General features: G+C 37.2%; 1 protein-coding gene across 1 annotated transcript in view; it reads right to left on the bottom strand.

Annotated features, from left to right (window-relative positions):
* Window positions 1–5,703, bottom strand: part of LOC121734917 (apoptosis-stimulating of p53 protein 2-like) — a 353,717-nt gene extending 348,014 nt beyond the window's left edge. Inside the window, exon 1 of the mRNA XM_042125559.1 lies at window positions 5,451–5,703. The gene's annotated coding sequence lies outside the window, so the exon portion shown is untranslated. The remainder of the gene's footprint in view (window positions 1–5,450) is intronic.
* Window positions 5,704–15,413: the final 9,710 nt, after the last annotated feature.

Raw genomic sequence — 15,413 nt, 5'->3', positions numbered from 1 at the left:
TATACGCCACCGATATACGGCGCACAGTAGCGACCTCCAAAATTCGCGCGCCAAATAGCGGAACTAAGAAATACGCCGAAAAGCACTCCGGTGACAAAACAACGTCCATGCCAATATTTCACCCAGCCATTGTACTAACCTTAACACTACTTCTGGCTGAATTTGAGAGATGGTCAATCTTGCGTCCGTATACAGGATGCAACAAGTAAGTCGGACGCAATATCATCGGTAAAAACCGCCATGTAGGACGCAATATCAACTTCGGGGTGGATATATATATATATATATATATATATATATATAAATAATAGTATCTTCTGTAGGTAAGGATAAAATAATCAAACTTATCACTTAAAATATTAAAAAAATACAATAAAAATGTGTATAATAATTATAATATTATAGTAGTTACAGGCTAAATAGTGTAAACCATTTTTATGTTCTGCTTAACACAAAGATTGACTAAGAAATAAAGATTGAAAAATAAATATTTAAAAATCAATGTCCACCCGTGCGAAGCCGGGGTAGGCCGCTAGTCATTTATAAACGGCGTATCAACGCACTTGCCCGAGAAAAAGTGTAAGAGCACCTACCGTGCAGAACATTGATTAGAAACGGACAGTCAAACTAGTTTTTACCATTCTGCTGACTGAAGGTCGCGGGAACCCGACTTGAATCAGCGGCGGGAACCACGTGAAAGTATTAATTGCTCATTAGAGAGCCCTAAACTTGTTCCGGTAAAAAAACGCGTTGTAACTTTTACCTTCGGTTTCTAATTTCCACATCCATGCTAATATACTAATACGAAAGTGGATCTGTGTGTTACTATTTTACACTTATATCTTAGTAGAGTACGGACTACGGAGATATTGAGAGTTCGGATTCGTGGGATTGTTTTTATTACAGAGAAAATTTACGCTCTACGTGCGGTAAAAGAATTTGGGCGCAATGAAACAGCTGGCAACATCTCGTATTAAGAATGCACCTGACCCTAACTTGACTACATACTTAAACCTAGATGTCAAAATCTGTAAGGTCTAGAAAACAGATTTTTTTACACAAGTAACTTCAGTTCATGAAGATGAAATGCTCCAGACGAAAACACGATAAGGTACTGAAAAAATTCTCGATAGTTTCTTTGTTACAAAAAAAACCTTGTTTTAGACACATTTTTGCTTGGATCTTCGAAGTTTGCTGTCTTTTCTTTAATATTTTTTAATATCTAAAAAGGCATTGACCTAAATTTGCTCAAAATACTTTTTTCATAATCATTATAGTTCGTCTTTTATTCAAGTAAAACTAACTTGGCGATGATTCTGCGTATTTATTATTTACGTGGCAGAAAACAAACAAGTAAATCACCATATTCCGTGAAAATTACCATAATATGCTGGGGTTACGCTCACCGAAACAGCTTGGGGCATTAGCTGTGTGTGTGGTCTATCTTCCGTGAAACATTTTACTTTAAACATTACTTTGGAATTTCCTAGGAAAGTTTTAATTAAGTATAAGAAAATTAGAATAAATTTTCTGAAAAAGAAATGGCCAATGTTTTTAGTTTGTTTGAAAACATTTCAATGACCTTGTATGTTAAAACTTTTTATAATGTTTAAAAATTGAGTTTTCCATTAACTTCGTTGCCGCCAAAATTTCTAACCTTAAACGTGATGAGAACTATCGTACATGTTCTTTTCCTGAGACAAGCATCTTATCACTTTCGCATTTTTAATTTCCATTATTTGTTACCATCTTAAAGACTGTTTTAACAGGTAGGTACGTAAAGTAACAAGGACTTTACCAAACATAAGGAATCAATGAATTGACACAAAAGTGCACGCTTTCAAGTACTTCGCGTTGGCAAACAGACGGGGTGTCATAAGGTTTGCTTGTTGAAGACTTCGGCGCTGAAGTGTCTTAGAGTGCTCAGTACATACCGAAGTATACCCTCATTCTACTAAGTACTAGTTCTAAGATGGATTTATATATGCGTTCGAGCGAATGACCGACACAAGCAAATGTATGTAACTATTTATCGCGGTCATGCCGGCATTTACATAGATTATTATTATTGCTTGCGATCTCGCGATGTAGCAGGCTATCAGCCAAACCGCGCATTCAAGCCTAAATCCAGCATTAATAACTGCGATTCGGCTAGCACTCTCGGTATAAGTAAATGAAACTGTAGGATCGTATTCTCATAAAATGTCAAACCAAAGTCAAGATTTTTGTTTTCATAATATAAGGGGGCAAACGAGCAAACGGGTCATCTGATGGAAAGCAACAAGCAGCTGCCCTCCCTGAATCATGATGACGTCCCTACTAAGTATATTATCTAGTACTTTCATCTATAAAAATAACGAATTTTTGGCATTTGTTTGCAATACAACTAAAAATTATTAATTTTTTATTCTTTATAAACACCTAGCTAAATCTGATTTGCCCCCCCCCCCCCTGGCCGAGAATCTGCGTAATTTGCCCTCCCCTGGCCCAGAACCTGGGTAATTTGCCCCCCCCCCCCCCCCCCCCCTGGCCCACAACCTGGGTACGCCCATGTTTTGCTGTATTGAATATTGATAGGACTCGCGGGCTGGATCGAAACTGCATTGTTATTGGATTAAAATTATAGAATCAGGGTACCGAGTTTAAAGTAATTTTACCTCGGAGATTTGAAAAGGGTTCAATTCCTTACGCCGCATAGGGTTCAATTCTGCTTGTAATTCTTCCAATGTGTCAGCATTTTCAGTACTCGTTTTTAACTTTTTACACACATACATTAAATTCCTATTAAGTTTTTAAATGGCAAAAAGTCGTGGCGTCAGTTACGTAAATGATTGTGTAAAGCCTACCGCCTAGAGCCATAGAAAAGCACAATTGATTGCTTTTGTGGTCTAAAATAACACGAAGTGCGAGTCTGACTTGTGCACGAAGGGTCCCGTACATTGTGTGTTTATGTATTTAGCTCTTCTTATTGTATTAATAACATTCATCACTATTAAACACAAAACGTAATAAGTAATTGTATGCAGTTAAAGAGAGAAATGCAATGAATAAGAAAAAAATCATCACCACTATTTTAAAACTGATAGCAAAGTAGTAAAAGTTTAGGTCAAAAGCCGAAAATAATTACCGTCGCGGGCCTTTTTTTTATGAAATAAGGGGGCAAACGAGCAAACGGGTCACCTGATGGAAAGCAACTTCCGTCGCCCATGGACACTCGCAACATCAGAAGAGCTGCAGGTGCGTTGCCGGCCTTTTAAGAGGGAATAAGGTAATAGGGGAGGGTAGGGAAGGGAAGGGAATAGGGGAGGGTAGGTAAGGGAATAGGGTAGGGGTTTGTTACCTCCGGTAAACTCACTCACTCGGCGAAACACAGCGCAAGCGCTGTTTCACGCCGGTTTTCTGTGAGAACGTGGTATTTCTCCGGTCAAGCCGGCCCATTCGTGCCGAAGCATGGCTCTCCCACGTCTAAAAAGTTTGATCGTTTAGTGGTGAGCAAATATCGCAGACGACAGCTGTTAATTCTATTATTCGGGTAAAGCATAAAGTGTCTCTGCAAATGCGGTAGTCCGACTACCGCATGCACTACACGACTAACGTAGTCGCATGGAATGATAACAATAGTTTTGGGTACGGAACCCCGAAACGCTTTTGCTATTTAATCTTTAAACGTGGAACTTGATAAATCATGACATTTATTGGGGTAAATGAATGGAGCCATTTCCGGCTCTGACCTTATATAGTTTATCCAAATAATCTTAGGTCGTAAACGTTTAATTTTATCGCCAAAATTCTATTTTCCGTCGCTAATCTGAAGCCTACATTATATTTTTGGACGAACTATATTTTATAATATCCATAATGCCTTTATTTACCTACAGGCTACAGAATACACAGCTATTTTAATTACTAGTCTGTAGCATATTAATATTATAATAATTATATACGTGGGAGAGCCATGCTTCGGCACGAATGGGCCGGCTCGACCGGAGAAATACCACGTTCTCACAGAAAACCGGCGTGAAACAGCGCTTGCGCTGTGTTTCGCCGAGTGAGTTTACCGGAGGCCCAATCCCCAACCCTATTCCCTTCCATAACCTCCCCTATTCCCTTCTCTTCCCATCCCATCCCTACCCTCCCCTATTACCCTATTCCCTCTTAAAAGGCCGGCAACGCACCTGCAGCTCTTCTGATGCTGCGAGTGTCCATGGGCGACGGAAGATGCTTTCCATCAGGTGACCCGTTTGCTCGTTTGCCCCCTTATTTCATAAAAAAAATATAGGTACTTACTCGTAAAGAGGAAAAGTATGATTGTTATTTCATTGCATCGAACAGACTACAAAACTACCGGGCCGATTTTTATAAAATTTAGAACAGAAATTAAATGGACCGTTAGGTAGGACATAGGCTATCTTTAGTTTTGTCGTGGAAAAATGTACGGTTCCCGCGTGATCAAATTTAGCAAGTAAGGAGTCGCTGAAGACATCTTCGAGTAATATCGTAAACAGCTAAGTAAATACAGCACCCAAGTAAAATAAACGTACATAAAATGCAAGATCGTAAACACAACCAATATAGCCTACGTAAGGGTTCTGCGTTATTACATATTTGCATACGTTTTAACAGCAAGTTAATTTTAATATCGTCATATTGAATCTCAGAATAATTTTGAAATTACCTATCTAATTTGTTTTTTTTTTTTAATTTACCAGCTGTACTTTTAATTTAAAGTTCATATTATAGACATGATGACAACGCTATAATTACTATTATATCTGAAATTGATTATAAATTTTACGAGATCCGTAGACCCTAACCTACAAAAGACCGTGGTAGAGCCGTTTCAAACGTGGTAGAGCCATGATTCGGCAAGAATGGGCCGGCTCGACCGGCCTCACAGAAAACCGGCGTGAAACAGCGCTTGCGCTGTGTTTTGCCGAGTGTGTGAGTTTACCGGAGGCCCAATCATGTGACTCATAAGACCCAAAAAAAGTGTAGAGTCCCTCCTAATAGGCTCTCGCTAGGCCACTAATCTTGTCGTTATCGATATCTCATCAATATCGATGACATCGATTTCGATCTATCGATATAAAAGTGACAAGTTTATTTACATGCCGTCCTCACTTTCCAAACCTACACGTTACAAACTAGTGTTTATTACTAAACAAACATCGTTAACCTGTAAGCACTCGACATTTTCTAAAAAGAACCATAAATTGTCGAGATCGACGCCTGTGGAGAAATCCAATGTGGGTTTAAAATTTCCCATACTTACTATTGTTTATGCTAGTTAATTTTGACCAGCGTTTGAGAAGAAGTAGACCTTATCTATATTGCTTATCTATCGCCGCAACTCGCAACCCACGTTCGTATGTAGGTGGTTACGTTTACGTTGTAATGGTCACAGTTTCTCTCACTTATCAGTTAGGTTTCACATTAAAAATATGACTTACCGTCCCTTTCCTATATCACCGCAAAATCCAGAAAAACACACACCATAACACACCAGTTAATTTTTCTTTCAATTAAAATAACCTCCATAAACAAGCACTTTAAAAACCAACCATTGCACACAATTATTTAAAAAAAAACACGATAATCTTTTAAATTTCAAAAATGGAGTCCTGTTCGCGAATTATCGATCGATTAATTTTCGTTTGAACCGCGAATACGAGCGTGCGCGCGCGACCCGCGTGCAACCGCCGCATGCCGACAGCTAACTGAATCAGTTCGAAATTCGAATCGCAATTCGTTATTCGGAAGTCGGAACGCAGTAATTACAGGGTACCAATTTTTCTAACGACTACCGTTACTTTAATATTAGTCATCTTTGCTAAACTACAGTACAGCTTCCTGTATTATTAATGTGACGCAGGAGCATATCGTAATCTATTATAAATTGTATGTACGGTCAGCAAATTGCTAATGTAAGTGCAAAAAATAGAACAATTTGAACGCAGCATCTAGTTGGGAAAGCCGTTACTTTGATATGTTTATATTTAACTTAAATGTTGAGCTGGCGAAAAACTAGCAAAAAATTTTTAAGCTAGTGAAAAATTTTTAAAGAGCAGAAATAGTTGAAGATTACCACCAAAAACATACGTCTGTTAAAATGAGGCCAAGTTCCTATCGGCTAATTTTTGGCCTAAAAAAAGAGTTGAAATCCAATCCAATGCCAAGTTTAGATGCACTTCATCGATCGTAATCATCTTCATCAACAGCCTGATCCATAATACATACTTCTAATTTGAACTTGGCAGATTAATTCAATTATATAAGTACTAGCTGTTGCCCGCGACTTCGTCCGCGTGGACTTCAGTTTATAGCGCGCGATGTCAACAAAATTGGTGTCAAAAGCTTTTATAAAAAAACCCTGGTACCCATTAAATCAATACAGCTGTGCAGTGTGCAAACAATAAGTACTTCATTTTTGTATGTTAAACTTTATATATTATGCCAAATTTTAAAGCTTATTTAGCCCCCCAATTACACAACTTTACCCATAAACTATTTATCATTGATAGGTTTAGCCCCAATTTCACCAACGTCTGTTAGTGTTAACAGCTTGTTAAAATATCCTGTCTTCTCTTTCATTCATATGAAAAACGAAACAGCTAACGTGATACTAATTCGAGCATTAACTTTAACAGTCGTTGGTGAAATTTGGTATTAAGGTTACGTCACTGCCTGCACAGATAAAGTACTGAGTTATTTAATACCGTAGAATAGATATAACAATCGAAAAAAATCGAGAATTAAATGTAAGATGATACCACCTCTTATAGAAAGACTTTTGAGCAAGCGTCAGCGCGATGTAGAAGACGCACGGCGCCATCTATTATGAATTTTTTGAACAAATTTACGACCCTTACAACCCTTTTTTCCAGTAAAAAAGTAGCCTATGTCCTTTCTCAGGCTTTAGACTATCAGTATACAAAATTTCATTACAATCGGTTCGGTAGTTTTGGCGTTTGGCGTGAAAGCGAGACTGACAGACAGACAGACAGACAGAGATACTTTCGCATTCATAATATTAGTACAGATTATGTGCACACTGCACAGCTGTTTTTGGGTATTTTGATTAATTAAGAGGATTCCACACCGCCCTTTTTTCCATGCAAACGTTGTCCCCTGTTTCCTCCCTGGATAATGCTAGTAGAGTTATATTTTTTTTCCTGAATATCTACGGCCACTAATACAATGTCCCTATGTTTCATTTTTTTTTCATAATTTAATTATTAAATAAGATATGAACGTTCAAAAACCCAAAAAAATGGCCAGATTTTCCACTGTGTTCAAACGTCCAGAAAACAGATTTGGCTAGATTATACAAAAAAAGCAAAACATAGGAACACAGCTCAAGCCTTTTTTTAATCTTTAATGAAAAAAGTACTTAAATCGGTTAAGTTTTGGAGAAGGAATCAGGGGACAACGAATCGTTGATTTTCTGGACTTTCTGCAGTTGTCTCTATCGCGTTCTGCGGTATAGGCTTGAGGTAAGGGAGACAGCTATAGATATTACACGTACTTTTTTTTCATTTCTCTAGCCGCTGTTGTATCCTCTTAAGGGCCGCGCTACACCGGAATGGCAGCGGCGAGGCGAGCACTTTCAGCGCTGCCATTCCGGTGTAGCGCGCTGCGCGGCCCTAAGAGGGGTACCACTTACCAGGGTTTTAAAAAGTTTTTAAATTTGACACAAATTTTGTTGACACCGCGCGCTATAAACTAAAGTCCACGCGGACGAAGTCGCGGGCAACAGCTAGTTATGAATAAAAACAATAATATATAATAAAGTAGGTATGATTAGTTCTGTTATAATAATGAAGTAAAAAAATAAAGCGCCATCTGTTTTCATATATTAGAATTAAAATGTTGATTGCATTGATATATTTTCTGGATGGAATATAGGCCAACACAACACACTCGAACTCCTTAGAAATGCAGTAGGAGTTCTATAAGATAAGATAGATTGATTATTATTATAGCAAGTGATAACATTATTAAACATAATATTCTAACGTATTAAAAACTATAAACAAAAACATAACAACTAATAAGTATGATTAGTTCTATGTTACAACGAAGTAAAAAAAAGCGCCATCTGTTGAATCGTATTAGAACTAAAATGTTCATTGCATCGCGTCGATATATTTCTGGATTTTTTATAATATTATACATAAAATATATTTAAGATTTTTGAAATATTATTTTAATACACATCCAAGACCCAGGAACATTGAAAACTTTTTGTTCCGCCTGCGGGACTCGAACCCAGGACCCCCGGGATGAGCGCTGGCCACGCGCAATGCGAAGTAATTTTCATCGATATTTTCATGGAAATAAGATATTTTCCCACATCAAAATGTAGCCTATGTCCTTTCTCAGACTCTAGAATAACTGTGTACAAAATTTCATTGCAATCTATTCAGTAGTTTTGGCGTGAAAGCGAGACAGACAGGCAGACAGACAGACAGATAGACAGAGATACTTTCGCAGTATATTTCGCAGTATTTATAAGTCGCGGGCAACAGCTAGTTATGAATAAAAACAATAATATATAATAAAGTAGGTATGATTAGTTCTGTTATAATAATGAAGTAAAAAATAAAGCGCCATCTGTTTTCATATATTAGAATTAAAATGTTGATTGCATTGATATATTTTCTGGATGGAATATAGGCCAACACAACACACTCGAACTCCTTAGAAATGCAGTAGGAGTTCTATAAGATAAGATAGATTGATTATTATTATAGCAAGTGATAATATTATTAAACATAATATTCTAACGTATTAAAAACTATAAACAAAAACATAATAACTAATAAGTATGATTAGTTCTATGTTACAACGAAGTAAAAAAAAGCGCCATCTGTTGAATCGTATTAGAACTAAAATGTTCATTGCATCGCGTCGATATATTTCTGGATTTTTTATAATATTATACATAAAATATATTTAAGATTTTTGAAATATTATTTTAATACACATCCAAGACCCAGGAACATTGAAAACTTTTTGTTCCGCCTGCGGGACTCGAACCCAGGACCCCCGGGATGAGCGCTGGCCACGCGCAATGCGAAGTAATTTTCATCGATATTTTCATGGAAATAAGATATTTTCCCACATCAAAATGTAGCCTATGTCCTTTCTCAGACTCTAGAATAACTGTGTACAAAATTTCATTGCAATCGGTTCAGTAGTTTTGGCGTGAAAGCGAGACAGACAGACAGACAGACAGACAGACAGACAGACAGAGATACTTTCGCATTTATAATATTAGTATAGATTATCTAATTATACAATAATTAATCATGCGCGCGGCCTGCTGGAACTTGGCCTGCGCACTTCCGTGCGCTTTGATAGTAAACACATTTTTTTTTCATTTTATTACTACCAAGCTAATTATTTTTTGTGAGTTGCTTCATTTTGATAAGACGTTAGACGAACATAACAATTTCCTCTACCTAGCATGTGCTTCTGAAGTGAAATAATTAACCATTAGGTATGGGGTTGTTCTACTTTCGGTCACTTGTCAATAAAGCCATAAAAGTTTCCATTAACTATTAAGATCTTTCTATCAAATATTATACATTTGCAATATCCTGATTCCTGAGCTTAATCTTTGCTATCACTCCATCATCCTTTGCTATCCCTACGTCATAGAGAACATCTGATTTATGCACAGTGGTGTGTCGAATCCACAATCACCACCTAGCACTCCCGTTACTGTGGTCATCTGTGGTGGTGCTCATTACGGCGGTCATTCGTTATACATTAACGCGAATGCATCAGAGTAATTGAATTTATCACTTCTTGTTACTAATAAAAATGTTCTTTTTTTTTAAAGTGTAGTAAGTACTTATTACTGTTTTTTTTAGTCGTAGATACCTATACAGGGTGTAACTAAAATAAGTGATAATACTTTAGGGTGTATACGTATTCCTTGTAGAGAGTTCACTGTGAAAGTAGCAGTGCTGAAAGACGAAAAAAATTTTTCACTTTTGTATGGGCAAGCACCCCAGCGTCACAAGATTCCCCATACAAAAGTGAAAGAAAATTTTGGTCTTTCAGCGCTGCTATTTTCACAGTGAACTCTGTAAAAGAAGCACGTACACACCCTAAAGTATTATCACTTATTTTTGTTACAGCCTGTATAATATTCTAGCCATGAAGTTCTTTAAGGAACAATACTTATATTATTTGATACATATAAGTACCTACTTTAAACAGACGAAGTTACAACTTACAAATAAAAAAGTATTATGTAACATGCCCACAAAAAAATTGTACTTTCAGCTTACTTAATACAAAATTACCTAAGCATTGCAGCTACAGTTTGCTGATGGAAAATACTAGGTAAGTATTAAAATTCACTACTAGTAAGATACGAACACCAATAATTTGTCCGCGTTTTTTTTTTTTTTTTTTTGTAATATTTAGATACCATAAGTTTAGGGGATAGTCCATTTGCACATTGCAGAGGTGCCAAGCAATCGCTGACATTTTGCTCTTCTTCCTCAAATGCCAATCACGACGAAGATTAGCAGTCAAACCCCAATACTTTTCTTGTTGCAAAGCTAGTCTGAGAAATTCTACTGACTCTATCCAAGCTTACTGTCAGATATTCAACCATCTTCCTAATTTACGTTTCTTTGGCCTATCTATTAGGCCTGCGCAGTTTTTTCCGAGGATTAAATATAGGTATAAACTTGACTATAAACCTAGCGCATGGTTTATATAAATTCACCTCTCTCACATTGTTCTTCTTAAAGCCAGACAGGTGCAAACCAGCTTTAAATAAATTGGCTGCGCATCAGCTGTCTACTGCAAGTTTGTGGTGCTCCATTGATACGCAATAATAAAAATCGGCAACTCCACCAGCTGCTATGGAATACAGGCTTACAAGGCTTGGGAGCTGTGTCACAGTTTTAACTAGTACAGCTCCCAAGTCGCAACGCTAAAATCACTGATCTCGTATTGAAATTAAATATGCCTTATTTTAAAAAAAAAAAGCTTATTTGGCGTGGGGCCAAAATCAGAACTAACGTCGTCATATTGTTGAGGTTGGAAGGAAAGCGGAAACTCCACACTTGGGAGGCTGTAGAACACTTATACCAGAATAGAAAGACCTAAGCTTATACTCCTGTATGACGCCAGGTCTCAGAGTTTTATTGATGATTAAACTTCAATTTAATAAAGATTTTGACAGATTTGACAGATTAATAATAATATTTATCTATGGACGCTTCACACCACGTCAGTCTGGCCCCTGCCCGTGCTAAGTACCTGAAAGACTTGAGTTACGGGTACCAGACAACGAAAATCTATACTAATATTATAAATGCGAAAGTATCTCTGTCTGTCTGTCTGTCTGTCTGTCTGTCTGTCTGTCTGTCTCGCTTTCACGCCAAAACTACTGAACCGATTGCAATGAAATTTTGTACACAGTTATTCTAGAGTCTGAGAAAGGACATAGGCTACATTTTGATGTGGGAAAATATCTTATTTCCATGAAAATATCGATGAAAATTACTTCGCATTGCGCGTGGCCAGCGCTCATCCCGGGGGTCCTGGGTTCGAGTCCCGCAGGCGGAACAAAAAGTTTTCAATGTTCCTGGGTCTTGGATGTGTATTAAAATAATATTTCAAAAATCTTAAATATATTTTATGTATAATATTATAAAAAATCCAGAAATATATCGACGCGATGCAATGAACATTTTAGTTCTAATACGATTCAACAGATGGCGCTTTTTTTTACTTCGTTGTTACATAGAACTAATCATACTTATTAGTTAATATGTTTTTGTTTATAGTTTTTAATACGTTAGAATATTATGTTTAATAATATTATCACTTGCTATAATAATAATCAATCTATCTTATCTTATAGAACTCCTACTGCATTTCTAAGGAGTTCGAGTGTGTTGTGTTGGCCTATATTCCATCCAGAAAATATATCAATGCAATCAGCAATCAACATTTTAATTCTAATATATGAAAACAGATGGCGCTTTATTTTTTTACTTCATTATTATAACAGAACTAATCATACCTACTTTATTATATATTAGGGTTGTTGAGGAAGTGATTATGAGGAAGAGGAGGAGGAAGAGGAATTGTCACGCGCAAATTTTGAGGATGCGGATGAGGTAGAGGATATTTTATGAGGATGAGGATGCGGATGAGGAAGCGGAAGAGGAAGCGGATGAGGAAGAGGAAGATAGAAAATTATAAATACTAGCGGACCCAACCCAAACTTTTGTCCTGTCTGTACTTTGTACATAACGTACTAGGTACATACATTACACAAAAATTAATTAAAAGGGCATTTTCCAGTGAACCAAACTATGAATCTAAATTCTAAACCATTCTCAAAACACACACAATAAAGAATCATCAAAATCAGTCTAGCAATAAGGGCCGCGCTACATCGGAATGACAGCGGCGAGGCGAGCGCTTTCAGTGTCATATACTTATATGATTTTAAACTTTATCTTCATTATTGTAATACATAGTACCGCTTGAGAAGTCTACGGCCGCCCGTGGCCGCTGTACTATGTATTACAAAAATGAAGATAAAGTTTAAAATCTTATGACACTGAAAGTGCTCGCGTCGCCGCTGCCATTCTGGTGTGTCGCGGCCCTTAGGCTGTTTAGACACACGCCGCAGCGGCGCCGCTGCAATACTCATCTTTACACTTCTATGGGCCCTCAGGGAGAAACCACACGGGTGCGGTGCGGCACTGCTCCGGCGCCGCGCCGCCTCGCCAGAGCGTTATTGGATACGCGACGCGCATGCGCAGTGTAATTCCTCATAAATTCCTCTTAAATTTTGAGGAAGCGATAGCGGAAGAGGAATTTTTATTTTTATTTATGAGGAATGCGGTAACGGTTGAGGAACCCAAAATATTGCGGAACTTCCTCATTATGAGGAAGCGGAAGAGGAATCCTCAGCAACCCTATTATATATTATTGTTTTTATTCATAACTAGCTGTTGCCCGCGACTTATAAATACTGCGAAATATACTGCGAAAGTATCTCTGTCTGTCTGTCTGTCTGTCTGCCTGTCTGTCTCGCTTTCACGCCAAAACTACTGAATAGATTGCAATGAAATTTTGTACACAGTTATTCTAGAGACTGAGAAAGGACATAGGCTACATTTTGATGTGGGAAAATATCTTATTTCCATGAAAATATCGATGAAAATTACTTCGCATTGCGCGTGACCAGCGCTCATCCCGGGGGTCCTGGGTTCGAGTCCCGCAGGCGGAACAAAAAGTTTTTAATGTTCCTGGGTCTTGGATGTGTATTAAAATAATATTTCAAAAATCTTAAATATATTTTATGTGTAATATTATAAAAAATCCAGAAATATATCGACGCGATGCAATGAACATTTTAGTTGTATTACGATTCAACAGATGGCGCTTTATTTTTTTACTTCGTTGTAACATAGAACTAATCATACTTATTAGTTGTTATGTTTTTGTTTATAGTTTTTAATACGTTAGAATATCATGTTTAATAATGTTATCACTTGCTATAATAATAATCAATCTATCTTATCTTATAGAACTCCTACTGCATTTCTAAGGAGTTCGAGTGTGTTGTGTTGGCCTATATTCCATCCAGAAAATATATCAATGCAATCAGCAATCAACATTTTAATTCTAATATATGAAAACAGATGGCGCTTTATTTTTTTACTTCATTATTATAACAGAACTAATCATACCTACTTTATTATATATTATTGTTTTTATTCATAACTAGCTGTTGCCCGCGACTTCGTCCGCGTGGACTTTAGTTTATAGCGCGCGGTGTCAACAAAATTTGTGTCAAATTTAAAAACTTTTTAAAACCCTGGTAAGTGGTACCTACCCCTCTTAGGGCCGCGCAGCGCGCTACACCGGAATGGCAGCGCTGAAAGTGCTTGCCTCGCCGCTGCCATTCCGGTGTAGCGCGGCCCTTAAGAGGATACAACAGCGGCTAGAGAAATGAAAAAAAAGTACGTGTAATATCTATAGCTGTCTCCCTTACCTCAAGCCTATACCGCAGAACGCGATAGAGACAACTGCAGAAAATCCAGAAAATCAACGATTCGTTGTCCCCTGATTCCTTCTCCAAAACTTAACCGATTTAAGTACTTTTTTCATTAAAGATTAAAAAAAGGCTTGAGCTGTGTTCCTATGTTTTGCTTTTTTTGTATAATCTAGCCAAATCTGTTTTCTGGACGTTTGAACACAGTGGAAAATCTGGCCATTTTTTTGGGTTTTTGAACGTTCATATCTTATTTAATAATTAAATTATGAAAAAAAATAATAAAACATAGGGACATTGTATTAGTGGCCGTAGATATTCAGGAAAAAAAATATAACTCTACTAGCATTATCCAGGGAGGAAACAGGGGACAACGTTTGTATGGAAAAAAGGGCGGTGTGGAATCCTCTTAATTAATCAAAATACCCAAAAACAGCTGTGCAGTGTGCACATAATCTGTACTAATATTATGAATGCGAAAGTATCTCTGTCTGTCAGTCTCGCTTTCACGCCAAACGCCAAAACTACCGAACCGATTGTAATGAAATTTTGTATACTGATAGTCTAAAGCCTGAGAAAGGACATAGGCTACTTTTTTACTGGAAAAAAGGGTTGTAAGGGTCGTCGCCGTGCGTCTTCTACATCGCGCTGACGCTTGCTCAAAAGTCTTTCTATAAGAGGTGGTATCATCTTACATTTAAGTCTCGATTTTTTTCGATTGTTATATCTATTCTACGGTATTAAATAACTCAGTACTTTATCTGTGCAGGCAGTGACGTAACCTTAATACCAAATTTCACCAACGACTGTTAAAGTTAATGCTCGAATTAGTATCACGTTAGCTGTTTCGTTTTTCATATGAATGAAAGAGAAGACAGGATATTTTAACAAGCTGTTAACACTAACAGACGTTGGTGAAATTGGGGCTAAACCTATCAATGATAAATAGTTTATGGGTAAAGTTGTGTAATTGGGGGGCTAAATATGCTTTAAAATTTGGCATAAAATATAAAGTTTAATATAAAAAATGAAGTACGTATTGTGTGCACACTGCACAGCTGTATTGATTTAAGGGGTACCAGGGTTTTTTTATAAAAGCTTTTGACACCAATTTTGTTGACATCGCGCGCTATAAACTGAAGTCCACGCGGACGAAGTCGCGGGCAACAGCTAGTATATTTAATACTTTTATACTATACCACAGAATACCACAAATGTACAAGTAAGTAAGTAATATACATATAATATTTAAGATTTTTATTTTTTATTATAATATTATACATCCATGACCCAGGAACTTTGAAAACTTTTTGTTCCCTCGATTCGAACCCGCGACCCCCGGCTTGAGCTACCAACAGCCCACCAACTG

This window comes from Aricia agestis, chromosome 16 (genome assembly GCF_905147365.1).
Source record: "Aricia agestis chromosome 16, ilAriAges1.1, whole genome shotgun sequence".
In the NCBI taxonomy this organism is placed as follows: domain Eukaryota; kingdom Metazoa; phylum Arthropoda; class Insecta; order Lepidoptera; family Lycaenidae; genus Aricia; species Aricia agestis.
This window is presented reverse-complemented; position numbering and strand designations above follow the sequence as displayed.